Source organism: Microcebus murinus, chromosome 18 (genome assembly GCF_040939455.1).
Source record: "Microcebus murinus isolate Inina chromosome 18, M.murinus_Inina_mat1.0, whole genome shotgun sequence".
Classification (NCBI taxonomy): Eukaryota; Metazoa; Chordata; class Mammalia; order Primates; family Cheirogaleidae; genus Microcebus; species Microcebus murinus.
This window is the reverse complement of record NC_134121.1, coordinates 1,182,161-1,209,781: the sequence shown is the minus strand read 5'-3', so window position 1 is coordinate 1,209,781 and position 27,621 is coordinate 1,182,161.

The window sequence follows — 27,621 nt, the reverse complement described above, 5'->3', positions numbered from 1 at the left end:
CTGTCCGTCTCCCGTGGGTGAGTGGACACAGCCAGATCCACACTGCGCCTTGCCTGACTGCCTCCCGTGGGTGAGTGGACACAGCCAGATCCGCACTGCGCCCTGCCTGCCTGTCTGCCGTGGGTCAGTGGACATAGCCAGATCCACACAGCACCCTCTCTGCCCGTCTCCCGTGGGTGAGTGGACACAGCCAGATCCGCACTGCGCCCTGCCTGCCAGTCTCCCCTAGGTGAGTGGACACAGCCAGATCCGCACTCCGCCCTGCCTGCCCGTCTCACATGGGTGAGTGGACACAGCCAGATCCGCACTGCGCCCTGCCTGCCCGTCTCCCGTGGGTGAGTGTACTCAACCAGATCCGCAATGAGCCTTGCCTGCCCGTCTACCGTGGGTCAGTGGACACAGCCAGATCCGCACTGCGCCCTGCCTGCCCGTCTGCCGTGGGTGAGTGGACACAGCCAGATCCGCACTCGCCTTGCCTGCCCGTCTCCCGTGGGTGAGTGGACACAGCCAGATCCACAGTGCGCCCTGCCTGCCCGTCTGCCATGGGTGAGTGGACACAGCCAGATTCGCACTGCGCCCTGCCTGCCCGTCTCCCGTGGGTGAGTGGACACAGTCAGATCCGCACGGCGCCCTGCCTGACCGTCTGTCATGTGTCAGTGGACATAGCCAGATCCACATAGCACCCTCTCTGAACGTCTCCCATGGCTGAGTGGACACAGCCATATCCACACTGCGCCTTGCCTGTCCGTCTCCCGTGGGTGTAAGGACACAGCTATATCTGCACTGCGCCCTGCCTGACCGTCTGCCGTGGGTGAGTAGACACGGCCAGATCCGCACTGCGCCCTGCCTGCCCGTAAGCCGTGTGTCAGTGGACATAGCCAGATCCACACAGCACCCTCTCTGCCCGCCTCCCGTGTTGAGTGGACACAGCCAGATCCACACTCCGCCTTGCCTGCCCGTCTCCCGTGGATGAGTGGACACAGCCAGATCCGCACTGCGCCTTGCCTGCCCGTCTCCCGTGGGTGAGTGGACACTGCCAGATCCGCACTGCGCACTGCCTGCCCGTCTGCCGTGGGTGAGTGTACACAGCCAGATTCACACTGCGCCCTGCCTGCCCGTCTGCCGTGGGTGAGTGGACACAGCCAGATCCGCACTGCGCCCTGCCTGCCCGTCTGCCGTGGGTGAGTGGACACAGCGAGATCCACACAGCACCCTCTTTGCCCGTCTCCCGTGGGTGAATGGACACAGCCAGATCCACACTGTGCCTTGCCTGCCCGTCTCCCGTGGGTGAGTGGACAAAGCCAGATCCGCACTGCGCCCTGCCGGCCCGTCTGCCGTGGGTGAGTGGACAAAGCCACATCCGCACTGCGCCCTGCCTGCCCGTCTGCCATGGGTCAGTGGACATAGCCAGATCCATACAGCATCCTCTCTGCCCGTCTCCCGTGGGTGAGTGGACACAGCCAGATCCGCATTGCGCCTTGCCTGCCCGTCTCCCCTGGGTTAGTGGACACAGCCAGATCCGCACTGCGCCCTGCCTGCCCGTCTCCCATTGGTGAGCGGACACAGCCAGATCCGCACTGCGCCCTGCCTGCCCGTCTGCCGTGGGTGAGTGGACACAGACAGATCCGCACTGCGCCTTGCCTGCCCTTCTCCCGTGGGTGAGTAGACACAGCAGATCCGCACTGCGCCCTGCCTGCCCCTATGCCGTGGGTGAGTGGACACAGCCAGATCGTCACTGCGCCCTGCCTGCCCGACTGCCGTGGATGAGTGGACACAGCCAGATCCACACTGTGCCTTGCCTGCAGGTCTCCCGTGGGTCAGTGGACATAGCCATATCCACACAGCACCCTCTCTGCCCGTCACCCATGGGTGAGTGGACACAGCCAGATCCGCACTGCGCCCTGCCTGCCCGTCTGCCGTGGGTGAGTGGACACAGCCAGATCCGCACTGCGCCCTGCAGGCCCGTCTGCCGTGGGTGAGTGGACACAGCCAGATCCGCACTGCGCCATGCCTGCCCGTCTTCCATGGGTCAGTGGACATAGCCAGATCCACACAGCACCCTCTCTGCCCGTCTCCCGTGGGTGAGTGGACACAGACAGATCCGCACTGCCCCCTGCCTGCCCGTCTCCCCTGGGTGAGTGGACACAGCCATATCCGCACTGCGCCCTGACTGCCCGACTCCCATGGGTAGTGGACACAGCCAGATCCGCACTGCGCCCTGCCTGCCCGTCTGCCGTGGGTGAGTGGACACAGCCAGATCCGCACTGCGCCCTGCCTGCCCGTCTGCTGTGGGTGAGTGGACACAGCCAGATCTGCACTGCGCCCTGCCTGCAAGTCTGCCGTGGGTCAGTGGACATAGCCAGATCCACACAGCACCCTCTCTGCCCGTCTCCCGTGGGTGAGTGGACACAGCCAGATCCTCACTGCGCCTTGCCTGCTCGCCTCCCGTGGGTGAGTGGACACAGCCAGATCCGCACTGCACCCTGCCTGCCCGTCTGCCGTGGGTGAGTGGACACAGCCAGATCTGCACTGCGCCCAGCCTGCCCGTCTGCCGTGGGTCAGTGGACATAGCCATATCCACACAGCACCCTCTCTGCCCGTCTCCCGTGGGTGAGTGGACACAGCCAGATCCACATGCGCCCTGCCTGCCCGTCTCCCGTGGGTGAGAGGACACAGCCAGATCCGCACTGCGCCCTGCCTGCCCGTCTGCCGTGGGTGAGTGGACACAGCCAGATCCGCACTGCGCCCTGCCTGCCGGTCTGCCGTGGGTCAGTGGACATAGCCATATCCACACAGCACCCTCTCTGCCCGTCTCCCGTGGGTGAGTGGACACAGCCAGATCCACATGCGCCCTGCCTGCCCGTCTCCCGTGGGTGAGAGGACACAGCCAGATCCGCACTGCGCCCTGCCTGCCCATTCCCCGTGGGTGAGTGGACACAGCCAGATCCACATGCGCCCTGCCTGCCCGTCTCCCGTGGGTGAGTGGACACAGCCAGATCTGCAGTGCGCCCTGCCTGCCCGTCTCCCGTGGGTGAGTGGACACAGCTAGATCCGCACTGTGCCCTGCCTGACCCCCTGCCGTGGGTGAGTGGACACAGCCAGATCCGTACTGCGCCCTGCCTGCCCGTCTGCCGTGGGTCAGTGGACATAGCCATATCCACACAGCACCGTCTCTTCCCGTCTCCCGTGGGTGAGTGGACACTGCCTGATCCGCACTGCGCCCTGCCTCCCCTTCTGCCATGGGTGAGTGGACACAGCCAGATCCGCACTGCGCCCTGCCTGCCCGTCTACCGTGGGTCAGTGGACACAGCCAGATCCGCATTGCGCCCTGCCTGCCCGTCTCCCGTGGGTGAGTTGACACAGCCAGATCCGCACCTCGCCCTGCCTGCCGGTCTCCCGTGGGTGAGTGGACACAGCAAGATCCGCACTGCGCCTGCCTGCCCATCTTCCGTGGGTGAGTGGCCACAGCCAGATCCGCACTGCGCCCTGCCTGCCCGTCCACCGTGAGTGAGTGGACACAGCCAGATCCGTACTGCGCCCTGCCTGCCCGTCTGCCGTGGGTCAGTGGACATAGCCAGATCCACACAGCACCCTCTCTGCCCTTCTACCATGGGTGAGTGGACACAGCCAGATCCACACTGCATCTTGCCCGCCCGTCTCCCCTGGGTGAGTGGACACAGCCAGTTCCGCACTGCGTCCTGCCTGACGTCTCCCTGGGTGAGTGGACACAGCCAGATCCGCACTACGCCCTGCCTGCCCGTCTGCCGTGGGTGAGTGGACACAGCCAGATCCGCACTGCGCCTTGCCTGCCCGTCTTCCATGGGTGAGTGGACACAGCCATATCCGCACTGCGCCCTGCCTGCCCGTCTGCCGTGGGAGAGTGGACACAGCCAGATCCGCACTGCGCCCTGCCTGCCCGTCTCCCGTGGGTGAGTGGACACAGCCAGATCCACACTGCGTCCTGCCTGCCCGTCTGTCGTGGGTGAGTGGACACAGCCAGATCCGAACTGCGCCCTGAATGCCCATCTGCCATGGTTGATTGGACACAGCCAGATCCGCACGGCGCCCTGCCTGCCCGTCTGCCGTGAGTCAGTGGACATAGCCAGATCCAAAGCGCCCTCTCTACCCGTCTCCCGTGGGTGAGTGGACACAGCCAGATCCACACTGCGCCTTGCCTGCCCGCCTCCCGTGGGTGAGTGGACACAGCCAGATCCACACTGCGCCCTGCCTGCCAGTCTCCCGTGGGTGAGTGGACACAGCCAGATCCGCGCTGTGCCCTGCCTGCCCGTCTGCCTTGGGAGAGTGGACACAGCCAGATCCGCACTGCGCCCTGCCTGCCCGTCTCCCGTGGGTGAGTGGACACAGCCAGATCCGCACTGCGCCCTGCCTGACCATCTGCCGTGGGTGAGTGGACACAGCCAGATCCGTACTGCGCCCTGCTTGCCCGTCTGCCGTGGGTGATTGGACACAGCCAGATCCGCAATGCGCACTGCCTGCCCGTCTGCCGTGGGTCAGTGGACATAGCCAGATCCAAACAGCACCCTCTCTGCCCGTCTCCCATGGGTGAGTGGACACAGCCAGATCCACACTGTGCCTTGCCTGCCCGTCTCCCGTGGGTGCGTGGACACAGCCAGATCCGCACTGCGCCCTGCCTGCCCGTCTCCCGTTGATGAGTGGACACAGCCAGATCCGCACTGCGCCCTGCCTGCCCGTCTCCCGTGGGTGAGTGGACACAGCCACATCCACACTGCGCCCTGCCTGCCCCTCTCCTGTGGGTGAGTGGACACAGCCAGATCCGCACTTTGCCCTGCTTGACCGTCTGCCGTTGGTGAGTGGACACAACCAGATCCGCACTGCGCCCTGCCTGCAAGTCTGGCGTGGGATAGTGGACATAGCCAGATCCACACAGCACACTCTCTGCCTGTCTCCCGTGGGTGAGTGGACACATCCAGATCCACACTGCGCCTTGCCTGCTCGCCTCCCGTGGGTGAGTGGACACAGCCAGATCCGCACTGCGAACTGCGTGCGCGTCTGCCGTTGGTGAGTGGACACAGCCAGATCCGCACTGCGCCCTGCTTGCCCGTCTGCCGTGGGTCAGTGGAAATAGCAGATCCACACAGCACCCTCTCTGCCTGTCTCCCGTGGGTGAGTGGACACAGCCAGATCCACACTGCGCCCTGCCTGCCCGTCTCCCTTGGGTGAGTGAACACAGCCAGATCCATACTGCGCCCTGCCTGCCCGTCTCCCGTGGGTGAGTGGACACAGCGAGATCCGCACTGCGCCCTGCCTTCCCGTCTCCCGTGGGTGAGTGGACACAGCCAGATCCGCCCTGTGCGCTGCCTGACACCCTGCCGTGCGTGAGTGGACACAGCCAAATCCGTACTGCGCCCTGCCTGCCCGACTGCCTTGGGTAGTGGACATAGCCAGATCCACACAGCACCCTCTCTGCCCTTCTACCATGGGTGAGTGGACACAGCCAGATCCACACTGCATCTTGCCCGCCCGTCTCCCCTGGGTGAGTGGACACAGCCAGTTCCGCACTGCGTCCTGCCTGGCGTCTCCCTGGGTGAGTGGACACAGCCAGATCCACACTGCGTCCTGCCTGCCCGTCTGTCGTGGGTGAGTGGACACAGCCAGATCCGAACTGCGCCCTGAATGCCCATCTGCCATGGTTGATTGGACACAGCCAGATCCGCACTGCGCCCTGCCTGCCCGTCTGCCGTGAGTCAGTGGACATAGCCAGATCCAAAGCGCCCTCTCTACCCGTCTCCCGTGGGTGAGTGGACACAGCCAGATCCACACTGCGCCTTGCCTGCCCGCCTCCCGTGGGTGAGTGGACACAGCCAGATCCACACTGCGCCCTGCCTGCCAGTCTCCCGTGGGTGAGTGGACACAGCCAGATCCGCGCTGTGCCCTGCCTGCCCGTCTGCCTTGGGAGAGTGGACACAGCCAGATCCGCACTGCGCCCTGCCTGCCCGTCTCCCGTGGGTGAGTGGACACAGCCAGATCCGCACTGCGCCCTGCCTGACCATCTGCCGTGGGTGAGTGGACACAGCCAGATCCGTACTGCGCCCTGCTTGCCCGTTTGCCGTGGGTGATTGGACACAGCCAGATCCGCAATGCGCACTGCCTGCCCGTCTGCCGTGGGTCAGTGGACATAGCCAGATCCAAACAGCACCCTCTCTGCCCGTCTCCCATGGGTGAGTGGACACAGCCAGATCCACACTGTGCCTTGCCTGCCCGTCTCCCGTGGGTGCGTGGACACAGCCAGATCCGCACTGCGCCCTGCCTGCCCGTCTCCCGTTGATGAGTGGACACAGCCAGATCCGCACTGCGCCCTGCCTGCCCGTCTCCCGTGGGTGAGTGGACACAGCCACATCCACACTGCGCCCTGCCTGCCCCTCTCCTGTGGGTGAGTGGACACAGCCAGATCCGCACTTTGCCCTGCTTGACCGTCTGCCGTTGGTGAGTGGACACAACCAGATCCGCACTGCGCCCTGCCTGCAAGTCTGGCGTGGGATAGTGGACATAGCCAGATCCACACAGCACACTCTCTGCCTGTCTCCCGTGGGTGAGTGGACACATCCAGATCCACACTGCGCCTTGCCTGCTCGCCTCCCGTGGGTGAGTGGACACAGCCAGATCCGCACTGCGAACTGCGTGCGCGTCTGCCGTTGGTGAGTGGACACAGCCAGATCCGCACTGCGCCCTGCTTGCCCGTCTGCCGTGGGTCAGTGGAAATAGCAGATCCACACAGCACCCTCTCTGCCTGTCTCCCGTGGGTGAGTGGACACAGCCAGATCCACACTGCGCCCTGCCTGCCCGTCTCCCTTGGGTGAGTGAACACAGCCAGATCCATACTGCGCCCTGCCTGCCCGTCTCCCGTGGGTGAGTGGACACAGCGAGATCCGCACTGCGCCCTGCCTTCCCGTCTCCCGTGGGTGAGTGGACACAGCCAGATCCGCCCTGTGCGCTGCCTGACACCCTGCCGTGCGTGAGTGGACACAGCCAAATCCGTACTGCGCCCTGCCTGCCCGACTGCCTTGGGTAGTGGACATAGCCAGATCCACACAGCACCCTCTCTGCCCTTCTACCATGGGTGAGTGGACACAGCCAGATCCACACTGCATCTTGCCCGCCCGTCTCCCCTGGGTGAGTGGACACAGCCAGTTCCGCACTGCGTCCTGCCTGGCGTCTCCCTGGGTGAGTGGACACAGCCAGATCCACACTGCGTCCTGCCTGCCCGTCTGTCGTGGGTGAGTGGACACAGCCAGATCCGAACTGCGCCCTGAATGCCCATCTGCCATGGTTGATTGGACACAGCCAGATCCGCACTGCGCCCTGCCTGCCCGTCTGCCGTGAGTCAGTGGACATAGCCAGATCCAAAGCGCCCTCTCTATCCGTCTCCCGTGGGTGAGTGGACACAGCCAGATCCACACTGCGCCTTGCCTGCCCGCCTCCCGTGGGTGAGTGGACACAGCCAGATCCACACTGCGCCTTGCCTGCCCGCCTCCCGTGGGTGAGTGGACACAGCCAGATCCACACTGCGCCCTGCCTGCCAGTCTCCCGTGGGTGAGTGGACACAGCCAGATCCGCGCTGTGCCCTGCCTGCCCGTCTGCCTTGGGAGAGTGGACACAGCCAGATCCGCACTGCGCCCTGCCTGCCCGTCTCCCGTGGGTGAGTGGACACAGCCAGATCCGCACTGCGCCCTGCCTGACCATCTGCCGTGGGTGAGTGGACACAGCCAGATCCGTACTGCGCCCTGCTTGCCCGTCTGCCGTGGGTGATTGGACACAGCCAGATCCGCAATGCGCACTGCCTGCCCGTCTGCCGTGGGTCAGTGGACATAGCCAGATCCAAACAGCACCCTCTCTGCCCGTCTCCCATGGGTGAGTGGACACAGCCAGATCCACACTGTGCCTTGCCTGCCCGTCTCCCGTGGGTGCGTGGACACAGCCAGATCCGCACTGCGCCTGCCTGCCCGTCTTCCGTGGGTGAGTGGACACAGCCAGATCCGCACTGCGCCCTGCCTGACCGTCTGCCGTGGGTGAGTGGACACAGCCAGATCCGTACTGCGCCCTGCCTGCCCGTCTGCCGTGGGTCAGTGGACATAGCCAGATCCACACAGCACCCTCTCTGCCCTACACCCGTGGGTGAGTGGACACAGCCAGATCCACACTGCGTCTTGCCCGCCCGTCTCCCCTGGGTGAGTGGACACAGCCAGATCCGCACTGCGTCTTGCCTGGCGTCTCCCATGGGTGAGTGGACACAGCCAGATCCACACTACGCCCTGCCTGCCCGTCTCCCGTGGGTCAGTGGACACAGCCAGATCCGCACTGCGCCTTGCCTGCCCGTCTTCCATGGGTGAGTGGACACAGCCAGATCCGCACTGCGCCCTGCTTGACCTCCTCCCGTGGGTGAGTAGCCACAGCCAGATCCGCACTGCGCCCTGCCTGCCGGTCTGCCGTGGGTGAGTGGACAAAGCCAGATCCGCACTGCGCCCTGCCTGCCGGTCTCCCGTGGGTGTGTGGACACAGGCAGATCCACACTGCGCCCTGCCTGACCATCTGCCGTGGGTGAGTGGACACAGCCAGATCCGCACTGTGCGCTGCCTGACCCCCTGCCGTGCGTGAGTGGACACAGCCAGATCCGTACTGCGCCCTGCCTGCCCGTCTGCAGTGGGTCAGTGGACATAGCCAGATCCACACAGCACCGTCTCTTCCTGTCTCCCATGGGTGAGTGGACACAGCCAGATCAGCACTGAGCCTTGCCTGCCCGTCTCCCTTGGGTGATTGGACACAGCCAGATCCGCACTGCGCCCTGCCTGCCCGTCTGCCATGGGTGAGTGGACACAGCCAGATCCGCACTACGCCCTGCCTGCCTAACTCCCGTGGGTGGGTGGACACAGCCAGATCCACACTGCACCCTGCCTGCCCGTCTCCCGTGGGTGAGTTGACACAGCCAGATCTGCACTGCGCCCTGCCTACCCGTCTCCCGTGGGTGAGTGGACACAGCAAGATCCGCACTGTGCCTGCCTGCCCGTCTTCCGTGGGTGAGTGGACACAGCCAGATCCGAACTGCGCCCTGCCTGACCGTCTGCCGTGGGTGAGTGGAAACAGCCAGATCCGTACTGCGCCCTGCCTGCCCGTCTGCCGTGGGTCAGTGGACATAGCCAGATCCACACAGCACCCTCTCTGCCCTTCTCCCTTGGGTGAGTGGACACAGCCAGATCCACACTGCGTCTTGCCCGCCCGTCTCCCCTGGGTGAGTGGACACAGCCAGATCCACACTGCGTCCTGCCTGGCGTCTCCCGTGGGTGAGTGGACACTGCCAGATCCGCACTGCGCACTGCCTGCCCGTCTGCCGTGGGTGAGTGTACACAGCCAGATTCACACTGCGCCCTGCCTGCCCGTCTGCCGTGGGTGAGTGGACACAGCCAGATCCGCACTGCGCCCTGCCTGCCCGTCTGCCGTGGGTGAGTGGACACAGCGAGATCCACACAGCACCCTCTCTGCCCGTCTCCCGTGGGTGAATGGACACAGCCAGATCCACACTGTGCCTTGCCTGCCCGTCTCCCGTGGGTGAGTGGACAAAGCCAGATCCGCACTGCGCCCTGCCGGCCCGTCTGCCGTGGGTGAGTGGACAAAGCCACATCCGCACTGCGCCCTGCCTGCCCGTCTGCCATGGGTCAGTGGACATAGCCAGATCCACACAGCATCCTCTCTGCCCGTCTCCCGTGGGTGAGTGGACACAGCCAGATCCGCATTGCGCCTTGCCTGCCCGTCTCCCCTGGGTTAGTGGACACAGCCAGATCCGCACTGCGCCCTGCCTGCCCGTCTCCCATTGGTGAGCGGACACAGCCAGATCCGCACTGCGCCCTGCCTGCCCGTCTGCCGTGGGTGAGTGGACACAGACAGATCCGCACTGCGCCTTGCCTGCCCTTCTCCCGTGGGTGAGTAGACACAGCAGATCCGCACTGCGCCCTGCCTGCCCCTATGCCGTGGGTGAGTGGACACAGCCAGATCGTCACTGCGCCCTGCCTGCCCGACTGCCGTGGATGAGTGGACACAGCCAGATCCACACTGTGCCTTGCCTGCAGGTCTCCCGTGGGTCAGTGGACATAGCCATATCCACACAGCACCCTCTCTGCCCGTCACCCATGGGTGAGTGGACATAGCCAGATCCGCACTGCGCCCTGCCTGCCCGTCTGCCGTGGGTGAGTGGACACAGCCAGATCCGCACTGCGCCCTGCAGGCCCGTCTGCCGTGGGTGAGTGGACACAGCCAGATCCGCACTGCGCCATGCCTGCCCGTCTTCCATGGGTCAGTGGACATAGCCAGATCCACACAGCACCCTCTCTGCCCGTCTCCCGTGGGTGAGTGGACACAGACAGATCCGCACTGCCCCCTGCCTGCCCGTCTCCCCTGGGTGAGTGGACACAGCCATATCCGCACTGCGCCCTGACTGCCCGACTCCCATGGGTAGTGGACACAGCCAGATCCGCACTGCGCCCTGCCTGCCCGTCTGCCGTGGGTGAGTGGACACAGCCAGATCCGCACTGCGCCCTGCCTGCCCGTCTGCTGTGGGTGAGTGGACACAGCCAGATCTGCACTGCGCCCTGCCTGCAAGTCTGCCGTGGGTCAGTGGACATAGCCAGATCCACACAGCACCCTCTCTGCCCGTCTCCCGTGGGTGAGTGGACACAGCCAGATCCTCACTGCGCCTTGCCTGCTCGCCTCCCGTGGGTGAGTGGACACAGCCAGATCCGCACTGCACCCTGCCTGCCCGTCTGCCGTGGGTGAGTGGACACAGCCAGATCTGCACTGCGCCCAGCCTGCCCGTCTGCCGTGGGTCAGTGGACATAGCCATATCCACACAGCACCCTCTCTGCCCGTCTCCCGTGGGTGAGTGGACACAGCCAGATCCACATGCGCCCTGCCTGCCCGTCTCCCGTGGGTGAGAGGACACAGCCAGATCCGCACTGCGCCCTGCCTGCCCGTCTGCCGTGGGTGAGTGGACACAGCCAGATCCGCACTGCGCCCTGCCTGCCCGTCTGCCGTGGGTCAGTGGACATAGCCATATCCACACAGCACCCTCTCTGCCCGTCTCCCGTGGGTGAGTGGACACAGCCAGATCCACATGCGCCCTGCCTGCCCGTCTCCCGTGGGTGAGAGGACACAGCCAGATCCGCACTGCGCCCTGCCTGCCCATTCCCCGTGGGTGAGTGGACACAGCCAGATCCACATGCGCCCTGCCTGCCCGTCTCCCGTGGGTGAGTGGACACAGCCAGATCTGCAGTGCGCCCTGCCTGCCCGTCTCCCGTGGGTGAGTGGACACAGCTAGATCCGCACTGTGCCCTGCCTGACCCCCTGCCGTGGGTGAGTGGACACAGCCAGATCCGTACTGCGCCCTGCCTGCCCGTCTGCCGTGGGTCAGTGGACATAGCCATATCCACACAGCACCGTCTCTTCCCGTCTCCCGTGGGTGAGTGGACACTGCCTGATCCGCACTGCGCCCTGCCTCCCCTTCTGCCATGGGTGAGTGGACACAGCCAGATCCGCACTGCGCCCTGCCTGCCCGTCTACCGTGGGTCAGTGGACACAGCCAGATCCGCATTGCGCCCTGCCTGCCCGTCTCCCGTGGGTGAGTTGACACAGCCAGATCCGCACCTCGCCCTGCCTGCCGGTCTCCCGTGGGTGAGTGGACACAGCAAGATCCGCACTGCGCCTGCCTGCCCATCTTCCGTGGGTGAGTGGCCACAGCCAGATCCGCACTGCGCCCTGCCTGCCCGTCCACCGTGAGTGAGTGGACACAGCCAGATCCGTACTGCGCCCTGCCTGCCCGTCTGCCGTGGGTCAGTGGACATAGCCAGATCCACACAGCACCCTCTCTGCCCTTCTACCATGGGTGAGTGGACACAGCCAGATCCACACTGCATCTTGCCCGCCCGTCTCCCCTGGGTGAGTGGACACAGCCAGTTCCGCACTGCGTCCTGCCTGACGTCTCCCTGGGTGAGTGGACACAGCCAGATCCGCACTACGCCCTGCCTGCCCGTCTGCCGTGGGTGAGTGGACACAGCCAGATCCGCACTGCGCCTTGCCTGCCCGTCTTCCATGGGTGAGTGGACACAGCCATATCCGCACTGCGCCCTGCCTGCCCGTCTGCCGTGGGAGAGTGGACACAGCCAGATCCGCACTGCGCCCTGCCTGCCCGTCTCCCGTGGGTGAGTGGACACAGCCAGATCCACACTGCGTCCTGCCTGCCCGTCTGTCGTGGGTGAGTGGACACAGCCAGATCCGAACTGCGCCCTGAATGCCCATCTGCCATGGTTGATTGGACACAGCCAGATCCGCACGGCGCCCTGCCTGCCCGTCTGCCGTGAGTCAGTGGACATAGCCAGATCCAAAGCGCCCTCTCTACCCGTCTCCCGTGGGTGAGTGGACACAGCCAGATCCACACTGCGCCTTGCCTGCCCGCCTCCCGTGGGTGAGTGGACACAGCCAGATCCACACTGCGCCCTGCCTGCCAGTCTCCCGTGGGTGAGTGGACACAGCCAGATCCGCGCTGTGCCCTGCCTGCCCGTCTGCCTTGGGAGAGTGGACACAGCCAGATCCGCACTGCGCCCTGCCTGCCCGTCTCCCGTGGGTGAGTGGACACAGCCAGATCCGCACTGCGCCCTGCCTGCCCATCTGCCGTGGGTCAGTGGACATACCTAGATCCACACAGCACCCTCTCTCCCCGTCTCCCGTGGGTGAGTGGACACAGCCAGATCCACACTGCGCCTTGCCAGCCCGCCTCCCGTGGGTGAGTGGACACAGCCAGATCCGCACTGCGCCCTGCCTGCCAGTCTCCCGTGGGTGAGTGGACACAGCCTGATCCGCACTGCGCCCTGCCTGCCTGTCTGCCGTGGGTCAGTGGACATAGCCAGATCCACACAGCACCCTCTCTGCCCGTCTCCCGTGGGTGAGTCGACACAGCCAGATCCACACTGCGCCATGCCTGCCCGTCTCCCGTGGGTGAGTGGACACAGCCAGATCCACACTGCACCCTGCCTGCCCGTTTCTTGTGGTTGAGTAGACACAGCCAGATCCACACCGCACCCTCACTGCCCATCTCCCGTGGGTGAGTGGTCACAGCAGGATCCACACAGCACCCTCACTGCCCGTCTACCGTGGGTGAGTGGACACAGTCAGATCCACACTACTCCCTACCTGCACGTCTCCCATGGGTGAGTGGACATTCCCAGATCCACACAGCACCCTCTCTGCCCGTCTCCCGTTGGTGAGTGGACACAACCATATCCACACTGCGCCTTGCCTGCCCGTCTCCAGTGGGTGAGTGGACACAGCCACATCCACACTGCACCCTGCCTGCTCGTCTCCTGTGGGTGAGTGGATACAGACAGATCCGCACTGCGCCCTGCCTGCATGCCTCCCGTGGGTGAGTGGACACAGCCAGATCCACACAGCACCCTCACTGCCCGTCTCCTGTGGGTGAGTGGACACAGCCAGATCCACACTGCACCTTGCCTGCCCGTCTCCCATGGGTGAGTGGACACAGCCAGATCCACACTGTGCCATGCCTGCCCGACTCCCGTGGGTAAGTGGACATAGCCAGATCCACACAGCACCCTCTCTGGCCATCTCCCGTGGGTGAGTGGACCCAGCCAGATCCACACTGTGCCCTGCCTGTCCTTCTGCCGTGGGTGAGTGGACACAGCCAGATCCGCACAGCGCCCTGCCTGCCCATCTGCCGTGGGTCAGTGGACATAGCCAGATCCACAAAGCACCCTATCTGCCCGTCTCCCGTAAGTGAGTGGACACAGCCAGATCCACATTGCGTCTTGCCTGCCCGTCTCCCGAGTGTGAGTGGACACAGACAGATCCGCACTGCGACCTGCCTGCCCGTCTCCCGTGGGTGAGTGGACACAACCAGATCCGCACTGCGCCCTGCCTGACCGTCTGCCGTGGGTGAGTGGACACAGCCAGATCCGCACTGCGCACTGCCTGCCCGTCTGCCGTGGGTCAGTGGACATAGCCAGATCCACACAGCACCCTCTCTGCCCGTCTCCCGTGGGTGAGTGGACACAGCAAGATCCACACTGCGCCTTGCCTGCCCGTCTCCCGTGGGTAAGTGGACACAGCCAGATCCGCACTGCGCCCTGCCTGCCCGTCTGCCGTGGGTGAGTGGACACAGCCAGATCCGCACTGCGCCCTGCCTGCCCGTCTGCCATGGGTGAGTGGACACAGCCAGATCCGCACTGCGCCCTGCCTGCCCGTCTGCCGTGGGTTAGTGGACAAAGCCTGATCCGCACTGGGCCCTGCCTCTCTGTCTGCCGTTGGTGAGTGGACACAGCCAGATCCGCACTGCTCCCTGCCTGCCCGACTGCCGTAGGTCAGTGGACATAGCCAGATCCACGCAGCACCCTCTCTGTCCGTCTCCCGTGGGTGAGTGGACACAGAGAGATCTACACTGCGCCTTGCCTGCCCGTCTCCCGTGGGTGAGTGTACACAGCCAGACACCCCTGCGCCCTGCCTGCCCGTCTGCCGTGGGTCAGTGGACATGGCCAGATCCACACATCACCCTCTCTACCCGTCTCCCGTAGGTAGTGGACACAGCCAGATCCACACTGCACCTTGCCTACCCGTCTCCCGTGGGTGAGTGGACACAGCCAGATCCGCACTGCGCCCTGCCTGACCGTCTGCCGTGGGTGTGTGGACACAGACAGATCCGCACTGCGCCCTGCCTCTCCGTCTGCCGTGGGTCAGTGGACATAGCAAGATCCAAACAGCACCCTCTCTGCCCATCTCCCGTGGGTGAGTGGACACAGCCAGATCCACACTGTGTCCTGCCTGCCCATCTCCCGTGGGTGAGTGGACACAGCCAGATACGCACTGCGCCCTGCATACCCGTCTCCCGTGGGTGAGTGGACACAGTCAGATCTGCACTGCACAATGCCTCATCGTCTGCCGAGGGTGAGTGGACACAGCCAGATGCGCACTGCGCCCTGCCTGACCGTCTGCCGTGGGTGAGTGGACACAGCCAGATCCGCACTGCGCCCTGCCTGCCCGACTCCCGAAGGTCAGTGGACATAGCCAGATCCACACAGCACCCTCTCTGTCCGTCTCCCGTGGGTGAGTGGACACAGCCAGATCCACACTGCGCCTTGCCTGCCCATCTCCCGTGGGTGAGTGGACACAGCCAGATCCGCCCAGCGCCCTGCCTGCCCGTCTACCGTGGGTCAGTGGACACAGCCAGATCCGCACAGCACCCTCTATGCCCGTCTCCCGTGGGTGAGTGGACACAGCCAGATCCACACTGCGTCTTTCCTGCCCGTCTCACCTGGGTGAGTGTAGACAGCCAGATCCACACTGCGCCCTGCCTGCCCGTCTCCCGTGGGTGAGTGGACACAGCCAGATCCGCACTGCCCCCTGCCTGCCCGTCTCCCGAGGGTCAGTGTACACAGCCAGATCCACACTGCGCCCTGCCTGCCCATCTCCCGTGGGTGAGTGGACACAACCAGATCCGCACTGCGCCCTGCCTGCCCGTCTGCCGTGGGTGAGTGGACATAGCCAGATGCACACAGCACACTCTCTGCCCGTCTCCCGTGGGTGAGTGGACACAGCCAGATCCACACTGCGCCTTGCCTGCCCGTCTCCCGTGGGTGAGTGGACACAGCCAGATCCGCACTGCGCACTGCCTGCCCGTCTGCCGTGGGTGAGTGGACACAGCCAGGTCCGCACTGGGCCCTGCCTGCCCATCTGCCGTGGGTCAGTGGACATAGCCAGATTCACACAGCACCCTCTCTGGCCGTCTCCCGACGGTGAGTGGACACAGCCAGGTCCACACTGCGACTTGCCTGCCCGTCTCCCGTGGGTGAGTGGACACAGCCAGATCCGCACTGCATCCTGCCTGCCCGCCTGTCGAGGGTGAGGGGACACAGCCAGATCCGCACTGCGCCCTTCCTGCCAGTCTGCCATGGGTAGGTGGACATAGCCAGATCCACACAGCACCCTCTCTGCCCATCTCCCGTGGGTGAGAGGACACAGCCAGATCCGCACTGCGCCCTGCCTGCCCGTCTGCCGTGGGTGAGTGGATACAGCCAGATCCGTACTGCGCCCTGCCTGCCCTTGTGCCGTGGGTCAGTGGACATAGCCAGATCCACATACCACCCCTCTGCCCGTCTCCCGTGGGTGAGTGGACACAGCCAGATCCACACTGCGCCTTGCCTACCCATCTCCCGTGGGTGAGCGGACACAGCCAGATCCGCACTTCGCCCTGCCTGCCCGTCTGCCGTGGGTGAGTGGACACAGCCAGATCTACACAGCACCCTCTCTGCCCGTCTCCCGTGGGTGAGTGGACACAGCCAGATCCGCACGGCGCGCTGCCTACCCGTCTGCCGTGGGTCAGTGGACATAGCCAGATCTACACAGCGCCCTCTGTACCCCTCTCCCATTGGTGAGTGGACACAGCCAGATCTGCAATGCGCCCTGCCTGCCCGTCTGCCGTGGGTGAGTCGACACAGCCAGATCCGCACTGCGTTCTGCCTGCCCGTCTGCCGTGGGTCAGTGGACATATCCAGATAGACAGAGCACCCTCTGTGCCCGTCTCCCGTGTGTGAGTTGACACAGCCAGATCCACACTGTGCCTTTCCTGCTCGTCTCCCGTGGGTGAGTGGACATAGCCAGATCCGCACTGCACCCTGCCTTCCCGTCAGCCGTGGCTGAGTGGACACAGCCTGATCCGCACTGCCCCCTGCCTGCCCGTCTCCCGTGGGTGAGTGTGGACAGCCAGATCCACACTGCGCCCTGCCTTCCCGTCTCCCGTGGGTGAGTGGACACAGCCAGATCCGCACTGCCCCCTGCCTGCCCGTCTCCCGCGGGTCAGTGTACACAGCAAGATCCACACTGCGCCTTGCCTGCCCATCTCCCATGGGTGAGTGGACACAACCAGATCCGCACTGCGCCCTGCCTGACCGTCTGCCGTGGTTCAGTGGACACAGCCAGATCCGCACTGCGCCCTGCCTGCCCGTCTGCCGTGGGTCAGTGGACATAGCCAGATGCACACAGCACACTCTCTGCCCATCTCCCGTGGGTGAGTGGACACAGCCAGATCCGCACTGCGCACTGCCTGCCCGTCTGCCGTGGGTGAGTGGACACAGCCAGATCCGCACTGTGCCCTGCCTGCCCGTCTACCATGGGTCAGTGGATATAGCCAGATTCACACAGCACCCTCTCTGGCCGTCTCCCGTGGGTGAGTGGACACAGCCAGGACCACACTGCGACTTGCCTGCCCGTCTCCCGTGGGTGAGTGGACACAGCCAGATCCGCACTACATCCTGCCTGCCCGCCTGTCGAGGGTGAGGGGACACAGCCAGATCCGCACTGCGCCCTTCCTGCCAGTCTGCCATGGGTAGGTGGACATAGCCAGATCCACACAGCACCCTCTCTGCCCATCTCCCGTGGGTGAGAGGACACAGCCAGATCCGCACTGCGCCCTGCCTGCCCGTCTGCCGTGGGTGAGTGGACACAGCCAGATCCGCACTGCGCCCTGCCTGCCCTTGTGCCGTGGGTCAGTGGACATAGCCAGATCCACATACCACCCCTCTGCCCGTCTCCCGTGGGTGAGTGGACACAGCCAGATCGACACTGCGCCTTGCCTACCCGTCTCCCGTGGGTGAGTGGACACAGCCAGATCCGCACTGCGCCCTGCCTGCCCGTCTGCCGTGGGTGAGTGGACACAGCCAGATCCGCACTGCACCCTGCCTGCCCGTCTGCCGTGGGTCAGTGGACATAGCCAGATCCACACAGCACCCTGTCTGCCCGTCTCCCGTGGGTTAGTGGACATAGCCAGATCCACACTGCGCCTTGCCTACCCGTCTCCCGTGGGTGAGTGGACACAGCCAGATCCGCACTGCGCCCTGCCTGACCGTCAGCCGTGGGTGAGTGAACACAGCCAGATCCGCACTGCGCCCTGCCTGCCCGTCTGCCGTGGGTCAGTGGACATACCCAGATCCACACAGCACCGTCTCTTCCCGTCTCCCGTGGGTGAGTGGACACAGCCTGATCCGCACTGCGCCCTGCCTGCCCGTCTACCGTGGGTCATTGGACACAGCCAGATCCGCACTGCGCCCTGCCTGCCCGTCTCCCGTGGGTGAGTTGACACAGCCAGATCCGCACCTCGCCCTGCCTGCCGGTCTCCCGTGGGTGAGTGGACAGAGCAAGATCAGCACTGCGCCTCCCTGCCCGTCTTCCGTGGGTGAGTGGACACAGCCAGATCCGCACTGCGCCCTGCCTGACCGTCTGCCGTGGGTGAGTGGACACAGCCAGATCCGTACTGTGCCCTGCCTGCCCGTCTGCCGTGGGTCAGTGGACATAGCCAGATCCACACAGCACCCTCTCTGCCCTTCTACCATGGGTGAGTGGACACAGCCAGATCCACACTGCATCTTGCCCGCCCGTCTCCCCTGGGTGAGTGGACACAGCCAGTTCCGCACTGCGTCCTGCCTGGCGTCTCCCTGGGTGAGTGGACACAGCCAGATCCGCACTACGCCCTGCCTGCCCGACTCCCGTGGGTGAGTGGACACAGCCAGATCCGCACTGCGCCTTGCCTGCCCGTCTTCCATGGGTGAGTGGACACAGCCAGATCCGCACTGCGCCCTGCCTGCCCGTCTGCCGTGGGAGAGTGGACACAGCCAGATCCGCACTGCGCCCTGCCTGCCCGTCTCCCGTGGGTGAGTGGACACAGCCAGATCCACACTGCGTCCTGCCTACCCGTCTGCCGTGGGTGAGTGGACACAGCCAGATCCGAACTGCGCCCTGAATGCCCATCTGCCATGGTGGATTGGACACAGCCAGATCCGCACTGCACCCTGCCTGCCCGTCTGCCGTGAGTCAGTGGACATAGCCAGATCCAAAGCGCCCTCTCTACCCGTCTCCCGTGGGTGAGTGGACACAGCCAGATCCACACTGCGCCTTGCCTGCCCGCCTCCCGTGGGTGAGTGGACACAGCCAGATCCACACTGCGCCCTGCCTGCCAGTCTCCCGTGGGTGAGTGGACACAGCCAGATCCGCGCTGCGCCCTGCCTGCCATTCTGCCGTGGGAGAGTGGACACAGCCAGATCCCCACTGCGCCCTGCCTGCCCGTCTCCCGTGGGTGAGTGGACACAGCCAGATCCGCACTTTGCCCTGCTTGACCGTCTGCCGTTGGTGAGTGGACACAACCAGATCCGCACTGCGCCCTGCCTGCAAGTCTGCCGTGGGATAGTGGACATAGCCAGATCCACACAGCACACTCTCTGCCTGTCTCCCGTGGGTGAGTGGACACATCCAGATCCACACTGCGCCTTGCCTGCTCGCCTCCCGTGGGTGAGTGGACACAGCCAGATCCGCACTGCGAACTGCGTGCGCGTCTGCCGTTGGTGAGTGGACACAGCCAGATCCGCACTGCGCCCTGCTTGCCCGTCTGCCGTGGGTCAGTGGAAATAGCAGATACACACAGCACCCTCTCTGCCTGTCTCCCGTGGGTGAGTGGACACAGCGAGATCCGCACTGCGCCCTGCCTTCCCGTCTCCCGTGGGTGAGTGGACTTAGCCAGATCCGCCCTGTGCGCTGCCTGACCCCCTGCCGTGCGTGAGTGGACACAGCCAAATCCGTACTGCGCCCTGCCTTCCCGTCTGCCTTGGGTAGTGGACATAGCCAGATCCACACAGCACCGTCTCTTCCCGTCTCCCGTGGGTGAGTGGACACAGCCAGATCTGCACTGCGCCTTGCCTGCCCGTCTCCCGTGGGTGAGTGGACACAGTCAGATCCGCACTGCGCCCTGCCTGCCCGTCTGCCATGGGTGAGTGGACACAGCCAGATCCGCACTGCGCCCTGCCTGCCCGACTCCCGTGGGTGAGTGGACACAGCCAGATCCGCACTGCGCCTTGCCTGCCCGTCTCCCGTGGGTGAGTGGACACAGTCAGATCTGCACTGCGCCCTGCCTGCCCTTCTGCCATGGGTGAGTGGACACAGCCAGATCCGCACTGCGCCCTGCCTGCCCGTCTCCCGTGTGTGAGTGGACACAGCCAGATCCAAACAGCGCCCTCTCTGCCCGTCTCCCGTGGGTGAGTGGACACAGCCAGATCCACACTGCGCCTTGCCTGCCCGTCTCCCGTGGGTGAGTGGACACAGCCAGATCCGCACTGCGCCTTGCCAGCCCATCTCCCGTGGGTGAGTGGACACAGCCAGATCCGCACTGCGCCCTGCCTGCCCGTCTCCCGTGGGAGAATGGACACAGCAAGATCTGCACTGCACTCTGCCTGACCGTCTGCCGTGGGTGAGTGGACACAGCCAGAACCGCATAGCGCCCTGCCTGCCCGTCTGCCGTGGGTCAGTGGACATAGCTAGATCCACACAGCACCCTCTCTCCCCGTCTCCCGTGGGTGAGTGGACACAGCCAGATCCACACTGCGCCTTGCCAGCCCGCCTCCCGTGGGTGAGTGGACACAGCCAGATCCGCACTGCGCCCTGCCTGCCAGTCTCCCGTGGGTGAGTGGACACAGCCTGATCCGCACTGTGTCCTGCCTGCCTGTCTCCCGTGGATCAGTGGACATAGCCAGATCCACACAGCACCCTCTCTGCCCGTCTCCTGTGGGTGAGTGGATACAGCCAGATCCACACTGTGCCTTGCCTGCCCGTCTCCCGTGGGTGAGTGGACACAGCCAGATCCGCACTGCGCCCTGCCTCTTCTTCTGCCATGGGTGAGTTGACACAGCCAGATCCGCACTGCGCCCTGCCTGCCCGTCTACCGTGGGTCAGTGGACACAGCCAGATCCGCACTGCGCCCTGCCTGCCCGTCTCCCATGGGTGAGTTGACACAGCCAGATCCGCACCTCGCCCTGCCTGCCCGTCTCCGTTGGGTGAGTGGACACAGCAAGATCCGCACTGCGCCTGCCTGCCCGTCTTCCGTGGGTGAGTGGACACAGCCAGATCCGCACTGCGCCCTGTCTGACCGTCTGCCGTGGGTGAGTGGACACAGCCAGATCCGTACTGCGCCCTGCCTGCCCGTCTGCCGTGGGTCAGTGGACATAGCCAGATCTACACAGCACCCTCTCTGCCCTTCTACCATGGGTGAGTGGACACAGCCAGATCCACACTGCATCTTGCCCGCCCGTCTCCCCTGGGTGAGTGGACGCAGCCAGTTCCGCACTGCGTCCTGCCTGGCGTCTCCCTGGGTGAGTGGACACAGCCAGATCCGCACTACGCCCTGCCTGCCCGTCTCCCGTGGGTGAGTGGACACAGCCAGATCCGCACTGCGCCTTGCCTGCCCGTCTACCATGGGTGAGTGGACACAGCCAGATCCGCACTGCGCCCTGCCTGCCCGTCTGCCGTGGGAGAGTGGACACAGCCAGATCCGCACTGCGCCCTGCCTGCCCGTCTCCCGTGGGTGAGTGGACACAGCCAGATCCACACTGCGTCCTGCCTGCCCGTCTGCCGTGGGTGAGTGGACACAGCCAGATCCGAACTGCGCCCTGAATGCCCATCTGCCATGGGTGATTGGACAGAGCCAAATCCGCACTGCGCCCTGCCTGCCCGTCTGCCGTGTGTCAGTGGACATAGCCAGATCCAAAGCGCCCTCTCTGCCCGTCTCCCGTGGGTGAGTGGACACAGCCAGATCCACACTGCGCCTTGCCTGCCCGTCTCCCGTGGGTGAGTGGACACAGCCAGATCCGCACCGCGCTTTGCCAGCCCATCTCCCGTGGGTGAGTGGACATAGCCAGATCCGCACTGCGCCCTGCCTGCCCGTCTCCCGTGGGTGAGTGGACACAGCAAGATCTGCACTGCACCCTGCCTGACCGTCTGCCGTGGGTGAGTGGACACAGCCAGATCCGCACTGCGCCCTGCCTGCCCATCTGCCGTGGGTCAGTGGACATACCTAGATCCACACAGCACCCTCTCTCCCCGTCTCCCGTGGGTGAGTGGACACAGCCAGATCCACACTGCGCCTTGCCAGCCCGCCTCCCGTGGGTGAGTGGACACAGCCAGATCCGCACTGCGCCCTGCCTGCCAGTCTCCCGTGGGTGAGTGGACACAGCCTGATCCGCACTGCGCCCTGCCTGCCTGTCTGCCGTGGGTCAGTGGACATAGCCAGATCCACACAGCACCCTCTCTGCCCGTCTCCCGTGTTTGAGTGGACACAGCCAGATCCACACTGCGCCATGCCTGCCCGTCTCCCGTGGGTGAGTGGACACAGCCAGATCCACACTGCACCCTGCCTGCCCGTTTCTTGTGGTTGAGTAGACACAGCCAGATCCACACCGCACCCTCACTGCCCATCTCCCGTGGGTGAGTGGTCACAGCAGGATCCACACAGCACCCTCACTGCCCGTCTACCGTGGGTGAGTGGACACAGTCAGATCCACACTACTCCCTACCTGCACGTCTCCCATGGGTGAGTGGACATTCCCAGATCCACACAGCACCCTCTCTGCCCGTCTCCCGTTGGTGAGTGGACACAACCATATCCACACTGCGCCTTGCCTGCCCGTCTCCAGTGGGTGAGTGGACACAGCCACATCCACACTGCACCCTGCCTGCTCGTCTCCCGTGGGTGAGTGGATACAGACAGATCCGCACTGCGCCCTGCCTGCATGCCTCCCGTGGGTGAGTGGACACAGCCAGATCCACACTGGACCTTGCCTGCCCATCTCCTGTGGGTGAGTGGACACAGCCAGATCCACACAGCACCCTCACTGCCCGTCTCCCGTGGGTGAGTGGACACAGCCAGATCCACACTGCACCTTGCCTGCCCGTCTCCCATGGGTGAGTGGACACAGCCAGATCCACACTGTGCCATGCCTGCCCGACTCCCGTGGGTAAGTGGACATAGCCAGATCCACACAGCACCCTCTCTGGCCATCTCCCGTGGGTGAGTGGACCCAGCCAGATCCACACTGTGCCCTGCCTGTCCTTCTGCCGTGGGTGAGTGGACACAGCCAGATCCGCACAGCGCCCTGCCTGCCCATCTGCCGTGGGTCAGTGGACATAGCCAGATCCACAAAGCACCCTATCTGCCCGTCTCCCGTAAGTGAGTGGACACAGCCAGATCCACATTGCGTCTTGCCTGCCCGTCTCCCGAGTGTGAGTGGACACAGACAGATCCGCACTGCGACCTGCCTGCCCGTCTCCCGTGGGTGAGTGGACACAACCAGATCCGCACTGCGCCCTGCCTGACCGTCTGCCGTGGGTGAGTGGACACAGCCAGATCCGCACTGCGCACTGCCTGCCCGTCTGCCGTGGGTCAGTGGACATAGCCAGATCCACACAGCACCCTCTCTGCCCGTCTCCCGTGGGTGAGTGGACACAGCAAGATCCACACTGCGCCTTGCCTGCCCGTCTCCCGTGGGAGAGTGGACACAGCCAGATCCGCACTGCGCCCTGCCTGCCCGTCTGCCGTGGGTGAGTGGACACAGCCAGATCCGCACTGCGCCCTGCCTGCCCGTCTGCCGTGGGTGAGTGGACACAGCCAGATCCGCACTGCGCCCTGCCTGCCCGTCTGCCATGGGTGAGTGGACACAGCCAGATCCGCACTGCGCCCTGCCTGCCCGTCTGCCGTGGGTGAGTGGACACAGCCCGATCCGCACTGGGCCCTGCCTCTCTGTCTGCCGTTGGTGAGTGGACACAGCCAGATCCGCACTGCTCCCTGCCTGCCCGAATGCCGTAGGTCAGTGGACATAGCCAGATCCACGCAGCACCCTCTCTGTCCGTCTCCCGTGGGTGAGTGGACACAGAGAGATCTACACTGCGCCTTGCCTGCCCGTCTCCCATGGGTGAGTGTACACAGCCAGACCCCCCTGCGCCCTGCCTGCCCGTTTGCCGTGGGTCAGTGGACATGGCCAGATCCACACATCACCCTCTCTACCCGTCTCCCGTGGGTAGTGGACACACCAGATCCACACTGCACCTTGCCTACCCGTCTCCCGTGGGTGAGTGGACACAGCCAGATCCGCACTGCGCCCTGCCTGACCGTCTGCCGTGGGTGTGTGGACACAGACAGATCCGCACTGCGCCCTGCCTCTCCGTCTGCCGTGGGTCAGTGGACATAGCCAGATCCAAACAGCACCCTCTCTGCCCATCTCCCGTGGGTGAGTGGACACAGCCAGATCCACACTGTGTCCTGCCTGCCCATCTCCCGTGGGTGAGTGGACACAGCCAGATACGCACTGCGCCCTGCATACCCGTCTCCCGTGGGTGAGTGGACACAGTCAGATCTGCACTGCGCAATGCCTCATCGTCTGCCGAGGGTGAGTGGACACAGCCAGATGCGCACTGCGCCCTGCCTGCCCGTCTGCCGTGGGTGAGTGGACACAGCCAGATCCGCACTGCGCCCTGCCTGCCCATCTGCCGTCGGTCCGTGGACATAGCCAGATCCACACAGCACCCTCTTTGCACGTCTCCCGTGGGTGAGTGGACACAGCCAGATCCACACAGCACCCTCTCTTCCCGTCTCCCATAGGTGAGTGGACACAGCCAGATCCGCACTGCGCCCTGCCTGACCGTCTGCCGTGGGTGAGTGGACACAGCCAGATGCGCACTGCGCCCTGCCTGCCCGACTCCCGAAGGTCAGTGGACATAGCCAGATCCACACAGCACCCTCTCTGTCCGTCTCCCGTGGGTGAGTGGACACAGCCAGATCCACACTGCGCCTTGCCTGCCCATCTCCCGTGGGTGAGTGGACACAGCCAGATCCGCCCAGCGCCCTGCCTGCCCGTCTGCCGTGGGTCAGTGGACATGGCCAGATCCACACATCACCCTCTCTGCCCGTTTCCCGTGTGTAGTGGACACAGCCAGATCCACACTGCGCCTTGCCTGCCTGTTTGCCGTGTGTCAGTGGACATAGCCAGATCCACACAGCACCCTCTCTGCCCGTCTTCTGTTGGTGAGTGGACACAGCCAGATCCACACTGCGCCTTGCCTGACCGCCTCCCGTGGGTAAGTGTACACAGCCAGATCCGCACTGCGCCCTGCCTGCCCGTCTACCGTGGGTCAGTGGACACAGCCAGATCCACACTGCGCCTTGCCAGCCCGCCTCCCGTGGGTGAGTGGACACAGCCAGATCCGCACTGCGCCCTGCCTGCCAGTCTCCCGTGGGTGAGTGGACACAGCCTGATCCGCACTGCGCCCTGCCTGCCTGTCTGCCGTGGGTCAGTGGACATAGCCAGATCCACACAGCACCCTCTCTGCCCGTCTCCCGTGGGTGAGTGGACACAGCCAGATCCACACTGCGCCATGCCTGCCCGTCTCCCGTGGGTGAGTGGACACAGCCAGATCCACACTGCACCCTGCCTGCCCGTTTCTTGTGGTTGAGTAGACACAGCCAGATCCACACCGCACCCTCACTGCCCATCTCCCGTGGGTGAGTGGTCACAGCAGGATCCACACAGCACCCTCACTGCCCGTCTACCGTGGGTGAGTGGACACAGTCAGATCCACACTACTCCCTACCTGCACGTCTCCCATGGGTGAGTGGACATTCCCAGATCCACACAGCACCCTCTCTGCCCGTCTCCCGTTGGTGAGTGGACACAACCATATCCACACTGCGCCTTGCCTGCCCGTCTCCAGTGGGTGAGTGGACACAGCCACATCCACACTGCACCCTGCCTGCTCGTCTCCCGTGGGTGAGTGGATACAGACAGATCCGCACTGCGCCCTGCCTGCATGCCTCCCGTGGGTGAGTGGACACAGCCAGATCCACACTGGACCTTGCCTGCCCATCTCCTGTGGGTGAGTGGACACAGCCAGATCCACACAGCACCCTCACTGCCCGTCTCCCGTGGGTGAGTGGACACAGCCAGATCCACACTGCACCTTGCCTGCCCGTCTCCCATGGGTGAGTGGACACAGCCAGATCCACACTGTGCCATGCCTGCCCGACTCCCGTGGGTAAGTGGACATAGCCAGATCCACACAGCACCCTCTCTGGCCATCTCCCGTGGGTGAGTGGACCCAGCCAGATCCACACTGTGCCCTGCCTGTCCTTCTGCCGTGGGTGAGTGGACACAGCCAGATCCGCACAGCGCCCTGCCTGCCCATCTGCCGTGGGTCAGTGGACATAGCCAGATCCACAAAGCACCCTATCTGCCCGTCTCCCGTAAGTGAGTGGACACAGCCAGATCCACATTGCGTCTTGCCTGCCCGTCTCCCGAGTGTGAGTGGACACAGACAGATCCGCACTGCGACCTGCCTGCCCGTCTCCCGTGGGTGAGTGGACACAACCAGATCCGCACTGCGCCCTGCCTGACCGTCTGCCGTGGGTGAGTGGACACAGCCAGATCCGCACTGCGCACTGCCTGCCCGTCTGCCGTGGGTCAGTGGACATAGCCAGATCCACACAGCACCCTCTCTGCCCGTCTCCCGTGGGTGAGTGGACACAGCAAGATCCACACTGCGCCTTGCCTGCCCGTCTCCCGTGGGTAAGTGGACACAGCCAGATCCGCACTGCGCCCTGCCTGCCCGTCTGCCGTGGGTGAGTGGACACAGCCAGATCCGCACTGCGCCCTGCCTGCCCGTCTGCCATGGGTGAGTGGACACAGCCAGATCCGCACTGCGCCCTGCCTGCCCGTCTGCCGTGGGTGAGTGGACACAGCCCGATCCGCACTGGGCCCTGCCTCTCTGTCTGCCGTTGGTGAGTGGACACAGCCAGATCCGCACTGCTCCCTGCCTGCCCGAATGCCGTAGGTCAGTGGACATAGCCAGATCCACGCAGCACCCTCTCTGTCCGTCTCCCGTGGGTGAGTGGACACAGAGAGATCTACACTGCGCCTTGCCTGCCCGTCTCCCGTGGGTGAGTGTACACAGCCAGACCCCCCTGCGCCCTGCCTGCCCGTTTGCCGTGGGTCAGTGGACATGGCCAGATCCACACATCACCCTCTCTACCCGTCTCCCGTGGGTAGTGGACACACCAGATCCACACTGCACCTTGCCTACCCGTCTCCCGTGGGTGAGTGGACACAGCCAGATCCGCACTGCGCCCTGCCTGACCGTCTGCCGTGGGTGTGTGGACACAGACAGATCCGCACTGCGCCCTGCCTCTCCGTCTGCCGTGGGTCAGTGGACATAGCCAGATCCAAACAGCACCCTCTCTGCCCATCTCCCGTGGGTGAGTGGACACAGCCAGATCCACACTGTGTCCTGCCTGCCCATCTCCCGTGGGTGAGTGGACACAGCCAGATACTCACTGCGCCCTGCATACCCGTCTCCCGTGGGTGAGTGGACACAGTCAGATCTGCACTGCGCAATGCCTCATCGTCTGCCGAGGGTGAGTGGACACAGCCAGATGCGCACTGCGCCCTGCCTGCCCGTCTGCCGTGGGTGAGTGGACACAGCCAGATCCGCACTGCGCCCTGCCTGCCCATCTGCCGTCGGTCCGTGGACATAGCCAGATCCACACAGCACCCTCTTTGCACGTCTCCCGTGGGTGAGTGGACACAGCCAGATCCACACAGCACCCTCTCTTCCCGTCTCCCATAGGTGAGTGGACACAGCCAGATCCGCACTGCGCCCTGCCTGACCGTCTGCCGTGGGTGAGTGGACACAGCCAGATGCGCACTGCGCCCTGCCTGCCCGACTCCCGAA